This window comes from Tupaia chinensis, unplaced genomic scaffold, assembly GCF_000334495.1.
Source record: "Tupaia chinensis unplaced genomic scaffold, TupChi_1.0 Scaffold000511_1, whole genome shotgun sequence".
NCBI lineage: Eukaryota > Metazoa > Chordata > Mammalia > Scandentia > Tupaiidae > Tupaia > Tupaia belangeri.
In genome coordinates this window covers 1243641-1250924 of record NW_006160024.1, presented here as the reverse complement: position 1 = coordinate 1250924, position 7284 = coordinate 1243641, and the positions used below count along the sequence as shown (strand labels likewise).

General features: G+C 49.6%; 1 long non-coding RNA gene across 1 annotated transcript in view; it reads left to right on the top strand.

Moving 5' to 3' along the window:
* Window positions 1-6897, top strand: part of LOC114009282 (uncharacterized) — a 75131-nt gene extending 68234 nt beyond the window's left edge. The window contains exon 3 of the long non-coding RNA XR_003550728.1: window positions 6609-6897. This is a non-coding gene — a long non-coding RNA (uncharacterized LOC114009282). The remainder of the gene's footprint in view (window positions 1-6608) is intronic.
* The last annotated feature ends 387 nt before the right edge of the window (window positions 6898-7284 follow it).

Below are 7284 nucleotides of genomic sequence, written 5' to 3'. Positions count from 1 at the left end.
CTACAGTTTGGTTCTGTGAAAAAGGAAATGTTCTTCGGTCTCGTTGTTTTTCTCCATTCTAATCCTCATGTGGAAGTTGTGACTCCCCCCTCCCATTTCTGAAAATCCAGTTGAGCCACATTTCACGGAGGACACCTGGCCCCATGGTAGGCATCAGACCCGGCTGCTGTCTGTCCCTGGTGGCCTTATGTCCTGTCCACCGAGCTAAAGCCAGTGATCCTGAAGGTCTGCACAGCCTCGGGCTTAGACCAAAGGCCTTGGACGGCGGTGACCCCCGTCAGCCGACCGCTGCTAGTGCTGTTGCCCTTCAGGAAGGGGCGTGGAAGGGAGCTAGTCACAGTCTGGGAGCTCTTCTTCTCCTGAAGCACACGCCACAACAGAACTGGAGGCAGGAGCCGTGGGGGAGCACGAGGATCTCGGATGGCAGCTTCTGTTTTAGGTGTCCTCTTCTCCAGGTCTGGTGGGGCAGCCACACCTGCAGGAGGACCTGAACGGGGACGTGGACCTAGCCTGTTGCTGGCAAGCGCGTGCCTCATGCTCTTAGTCACCTTCCTTGCTTTATCCTTATTGGCTGTAAGCCCTTGCTCTCACCCAGTGCCCTGCCCTCCCTGGTCCCACCGTCCTGCTGAGTTGCCTATGGAAACTGAGGGACACATCCTATCTGTAACTAAGTGTGTACTTCCAGTGTCGAAGCCGGCATTTTCTCCTCCTCCTCCTCCTCCTTCTTCTCCTCATACTTCCTGTATGAGGTTAGTTTTTTTAAATGACAAACTTTTTTTTTTTCTTTTGTCCTGGTCACGTGTTGTCTCTTACCTATTCCAACGTGGGTATTTGGCTGCTATTCTCTGCCTGGGCACAGGCATTGGTGTGAGCAGAGCTTAAGGCCGGTGGGCTTTGCACCCATGCCTCCTGACAGGAAGGAGGTCGAGTCGATGGCAATATTTCTATTCTCCTATTTGAGAAAAATGCCAGAGGACATGGCGGCTCACGTTCTCTGGTATGATGAGCTAAGGAGATGAAGGGGACAGCGGGGAGAGGCGAGCTTGGGTAGAAGAGAAACGTGGTGACTAGGGAGAGGTGGCTGCTGAGGTGTGATATCCCACAGCGCTGCACCCCAGTGCTGTGTAGACAAGCAACATCCAGGAAAGCGGACTAGAGGCGAGAAACATCAGTGTTTCTCCCCAGGTCACCCTAAGAACCCACTGAAAGTCCTGGACAGCTTTTGAACTGCTTGTTCTTTCCTAAGATGCACTGTGGGCCTCTTAGGAGACAGCCATCCGGAGTCACTTGGGTATACTTGTCTAGACTGTGACTGTCAGTAGACGGCCATCTGGCAGTCATTCGTGGTCAGCAGGAGCTGAGCCCGTGGCCTGTGTCCCGAGTCCAATAATGTGATCGTTAGGGACAGATACACTTGCCACCGGTGGTTCTTGTCTGCACCCAAATCACCTGGGCCTATGAAAGTACACCTCCCTCAGCCCCACCCCCCAGATCCCAGTTTTGAAGATCCAGGGCAAGGCCTGAACATTTGCATCTTGAACACGTTCTCAGGTGAGGTGATGCTGCTAGTCCAGAGGCCCAAGTTGAGAACCACTGCCTGGGGCTGTGGGTGGTTGGAATCCCTACAAGACTGCATGGAGTGGAGACTGTTGTTTGTCTCCAGTTTTCTTCCAAGACTGGGGTCCCCTTCTTGTGTTCTACCACAATCTCAGAGGGAAAACCAGCCTTCCTGAAGGCCGTTGCATGTCTCCACAGCTGTACAAGCAAGGTTCCCTGTGACTTTGGCCTTACACACTGTCCACCAGGTTATAAATCTGTTTAGTTCTTTAGAAAGTGAGTTTTATCTTTCTAATAGAGAGAGTGGCCAAGGACAGAGGTGTGGTGTGGCTGGACCAGGAAACGGTCTAGTGAGGCTTGGCCCTTGGGTTGCCCAACCTTGTCTATTTCCACCTTTAGTATAAACGGAGGGAGCTGTCATAGTACGGCACCTCTCTGTACCAAACGGCAGACAAACCTGCAAGATCCTCCAAGGGTCAACTGTTCACTTCCCCTGTGAGCTCCCAGTTGTCTCAGGAAGGTGTTGCATTGAAAGGTGGGTGCCACCATTTACCTGTTGGAGGTTGAATTTCCCCAGACTTTGGATCCTACTTGGTTGAGAAAGAGGGTCGTGATAGCACCTGACTGAGAGGTCTGATGTGATGCTTAAATAAAAGTTTACATCAGGAGCAGCTGCTGGCACGAGCTCTATAAAAGGTGGCCAAGAGGACCATGATGCCCCAGGAGAGACTCACGTGCTGCTGATGGGTAATGAGGGTCTCTACACAAGGACACAGTCTTTCTGATCCACGTGTAGGTCTGTAACCATCCTTGAACACTTTTCTGAAACTGCTTTTCAGGGGAGGTGACCCCAGAAAGGTTCTGTCTGGGCTCAGAGCCTTTGACACGGGTACCCCCGTTAGAGATAAGAGCCAGGAAGCCTGGAGTGTGGGTGCCATGCTCCTCTGTGCCCACCTCTCTAGGAGCACAAAGGCTTAGTGATTACACCAAGAACCCATCTCACTCCTAATTTTTTTTGAATAATTATTTTATCTTATTTTATTATTATTATTATTTAAATTGACCACAGAAAGACAGAGAGAGACAGCAAGAAAGCAAACCACCAGGTCTAGGATTCAAATTGCAGTCAGCCATGTGGGAGTCCAGCACCTTAACCACCATGTGACCTGCCAGTCTGTAACCCCTAAAATTAATCCATGATAAGTGATAAACATGTTCTGAGTCTTCCCTCTAGGTTTTAATTTTCTTAGCTATAAGCACAGTGGACCCCTAAGAACTAAATACCTTGGGGTGGTTGAGCAGGCACCATCTTCCATGCAACTGTTTTGAAATCTCAAAAAGCTGGCTTCCAATGCTGTCAGACTCCAATGTCAGTCAACAGAAGCAGGGTGAGTCCCTCACCTCAGTGTTCCTGTGCATTGCGGAAGACCTTGGTGCTACCGAAGGGGAAGAGCAGGCCCAAGTGTGGCAGCCAGGGGCTCTGGCTTGGTACCTCAGCAAGGTATCTGCAGATGGCTCACATATTACAGCAAATTGAAATGTGTGGCCTTCATTTCCTCCTTCCCTGGGACTTACTGCCCAGGAAGTTGAGACTTATCTCGATTGACTGGAGGGTCTGAAACAGCCGCCTGGTGAGCCATCCAGTCCTGGGGCGAGGTTGGTGGTGAGTGTCTGAGCTACCGTTTCCTTCCCCTTCTCAGTTTCTCATACGGAGGCTTTCTTCTGCTGCCAGGGACAGGTGGCATGTGATTTGGAAGCTGGCTCGAGAGCATCCGCAAGATCACCTGGGCTGCATTTCAGGACCCTAATGATAACCTATATTCAGTGTGCTGTGCATGGCCCCAGGGCCACCTCTCAGATATGGAGAAAATGAAGCTGTGTACCATGGGTGTGTGTGCGTGTGTGTGTGAATATTAGGGACCTGCAAGAAAGGCATTGCTCAGCCCCACTGGGAATGGTGGTGGTCTTCCATGTGACTAGAGCCTCCTTTGGGACTGTCCTATCACTGGGGAGGTGCTGACAGTCTCTGTCCATCCCACTGTACTCTGACACATGGGAAGCCACATGTGTGATTGGCTCTGAATTAGGAACAACCCTTTTATAGTTCCTAGCTGGGCTATCTTGGCTTTCCTCAATGGTAACAAGACAGGCCACCATGGGTCACCAGGAATTTGATGCACCCACACGAAAGCTCACCCATGAGCTAGCTGAAGCCCTGCAGTGGAGGGCAGGAAATGGGATTCTTCTTGGCTTTGGCCACTAACTCTATGGAAAGGGGGTGAAGACCCAGACCCTGGTCCAGTGGTGTTCCTTCCAGTGTGACCTTGGTTCCTGACTTCCTCCTTCTGCGTGCCTCACTTAATTCACCTGGAAAACCGAAGGTCGATCAGATGATCCTTAAGGCCCTGCCCCCACTCATCTGTGATTCTGACCCAAGTCCACACACAACGTTGGGTGCTGCACTCTCACCCGCCTGGGCTATTACGCTTTGGTTTTGCATCACCCTGAGAAGTGGGGGAGCTGGTGAGGAGCCACCTTTGTATGTCGATGGTGGCACCGCGGGAGCCAGTTTCCTTGTACCCGCGTTGGCCGCTGATGCGTCACTTAGTTCCTGTTTCTCTTTGCCCACCTGGGAAGACACTGCCTATGAAATGCTGGGCCCAGATGCCGGATTTCAAGCCACATTAGGAAATGCTAGCTCACAGGACACAAAACGGGAAGTTGGTTTTCCCGACAGAGTCATCTGGGCAGTGTTCCTCTCAGAATGCGTCAGTCTCACCAACCCAGGTCCGTTAGCTCTTAGAAAGCTTGGTTTTTCACTGCCACTAGCAAATGAGGCCTTTAAGGAAAAAATAAAGGTTGCAGAAGTTTGTGTAAATCAGGAAACTTAATTGTACAAGGCGAGTTAAGATTTGGGGTAGAAACAATATAGAGTTTCAGGGAAAAAGAGAGAGAGAGAGACAGACAGACAGACAGACTACCATCATTGTCATGTGTCCTTGAGCGAAGATGGGGAGTCCAGGAGAAGCTGTGTTCTCTGTGACCTGCCACCCTGTGCAGGGTCCTTAGGAGCAGTAGAGCTTCACCCAGGCCTCCAAGCTGGACAGTCCGCCCTCCACCGTGTTCTGTTTCTCTTTGCCCACCTGGGAAGACACTGCCTATGAAATGCTGGGCCCAGATGCCGGATTTCAAGCCACATTAGGAAATGCTAGCTCACAGGACACAAAACGGGAAGTTGGTTTTCCCGACAGAGTCATCTGGGCAGTGTTCCTCTCAGAATGCGTCAGTCTCACCAACCCAGGTCCGTTAGCTCTTAGAAAGCTTGGTTTTTCACTGCCACTAGCAAATGAGGCCTTTAAGGAAAAAATAAAGGTTGCAGAAGTTTGTGTAAATCAGGAAACTTAATTGTACAAGGCGAGTTAAGATTTGGGGTAGAAACAATATAGAGTTAGAGTGAGGGAGAGAGAGAGACAGACAGACAGACAGACAGACTACCATCATTGTCATGTGTCCTTGAGCGAAGATGGGGAGTCCAGGAGAAGCTGTGTTCTCTGTGACCTGCCACCCTGTGCAGGGTCCTTAGGAGCAGTAGAGCTTCACCCAGGCCTCCAAGCTGGACAGTCCGCCCTCCACAGTGTTTCCCGAAACCACCCAGCAGAATCTTACTGGCAATGGCCCGTGTGCGAAAGAGTTCTGCCTCAAGTATGCTTGGGAGGCACACAATCTCCTAATATAAATAGCTTTATTTCTTAACTCCTCTGAGTTTTTGTGCATTGTGAGAGAACATTACTGTGTATGTGAATGAATTTCGTTGTGAATTGTAAATGAATCTCTAGAGGAAGGATAGAGCGTTTCTAAACACACATACCTCACCTCACATTTTACAGAAAGTTTTGTGCTATTAACCAAAGGATATGGAGAGGGGTACAGGGTCAGCTGGTTTTCAGGGTGAACACGGGGCTGCATCCTGGGCAGGTTACATGGAGGGGACAACAGGTTACCCGAGGAAGCTTTACTTGGTTACAGATAGAGCCCATCCTTCTTCTGGCCATCAGTCGTGTCTGATTAGAGAATACAGCTTGGAAGTGGCCTTTTTTCCATGGGAAGTCTTCCCTAGACCCTCTCCTGGAGAAACTCCTTTCTCCCCAGAGTGTATCTAGACACAAAGCTTTTTTGGGCTACAGTATGGACTTTGGGGAGTTGGTACCCTTCATGATTATGAATCTACTAGTCTCTCTCTCTCTGTCTTTAGAAGTATCCTTTCATTTGTTTGGGAGAACTGGGAATTATCAGTGGACTGCTTGGGAGATAGACTACACCATCCCAAGCAGCCAAGCAGTTATTAATAGAATCACAGTCTTTCTGGACCTGCCCTCAGGGCCTGTGCTTGGCAGGAGTCACTTCTTGCTGCTTGTCTTTCCATCTTTCCTCCTCATGGAGGCTGCTTGGCATAAGCTTATCTTCTCAAGATTACTTGAGGGACCTAGGAGGCCCACTGTCCTAGAGTGGCTCTTCGTTCCTGGGATGGGAAGTAGAGAAGTGACCAGAGGCTGGGAACCTGCTTGGGCTGGAATTCCACAGTGATCAGCTCTCTTTGGGCTGTGGCGGAGATCTCAGGGCATCACTGGAGTGAACATCTGGATCCTCTGGTAAGTCCCTGTGTGAGCCATCAGCTAAATCAACAGTGGCACGCAGGGGAAGAACCTCAGGGCCCACCAGTCATGAGAGCCTGACCAAGGATTCAGAATTGACTTCAGCTTTTCAATAATCATGCAGGGTGGCCCCTAGCAAAGCAGTGGGCTTCTGGGAACATCTGCCTCTTCAGTCCCTTCCGAATTATTTTAAATGGATGATCCAAACTGCCATCGCCACCTGCAATTTTGTTGATTATCACTGCGTATTGGAATAGATGCTGATAAATGCATTTGATGCCCCCGCTCACTGTCTCATTTACAATCTGTCTTTCCCTTCTCAGTTTCCATGTGCTACAGTGACTGTCTGTCGATGCGGTTGGCAGTGACCTATGTTTCTCATGCATGTTTTTGTTTCAGAATAACTGGGAGATGAAACAGGAAGCTCTATGACACTCTTGATCGAAAATGACAGACAGAAAAATCAGGACTCACCCCTTCCAGCGCCTCTGCCTGCTGATCACAGCCAGAATGCAGGTGAAGGGTTTTCCCTGGGACCTGGCCCTAGCTCCTGTGGACTCAAAGGACCTCCACATTCTCTGATGATGTGTCTGCCATGTCCTGGTTGTGGTCTGGTCTTGTCGGGTTCCCATTTGTCTGGCCAGTGTTTATGCATCCTTAATCGCTTCTTTTTCATTAAAACAAAGGAAACAACATTGTTTGCTTGTTAGCTTTATTTATTTATCTATTTTAAAAGCTTTCATTTTATTCTTTCTTTCATGGGTATGTATAAGAGAGGAGGGAAGACACAGAAACATGGAGACAGCATCCCACCAGGGTCTTGACACCACAATCCACCCTCACCTTCAGAGTGCCCCAGATCTTGGGCACACACGTGCCTGGCATGCTCAGGGAGGTCTCTGAACCTGGAACCCTGCTGTGTAGGCCAGCTTTGCAGAGCATTGCATTACTATCTCACTGCCGTTCAGCCTTGTCTGAACACCAATGTAAGGAATTCCAAATTGTGTTTGAGGTTAATTTCTACAAGTCCACGAGCAAACTCTCTTATAACCACAATCATTGTGACATCTTTAAA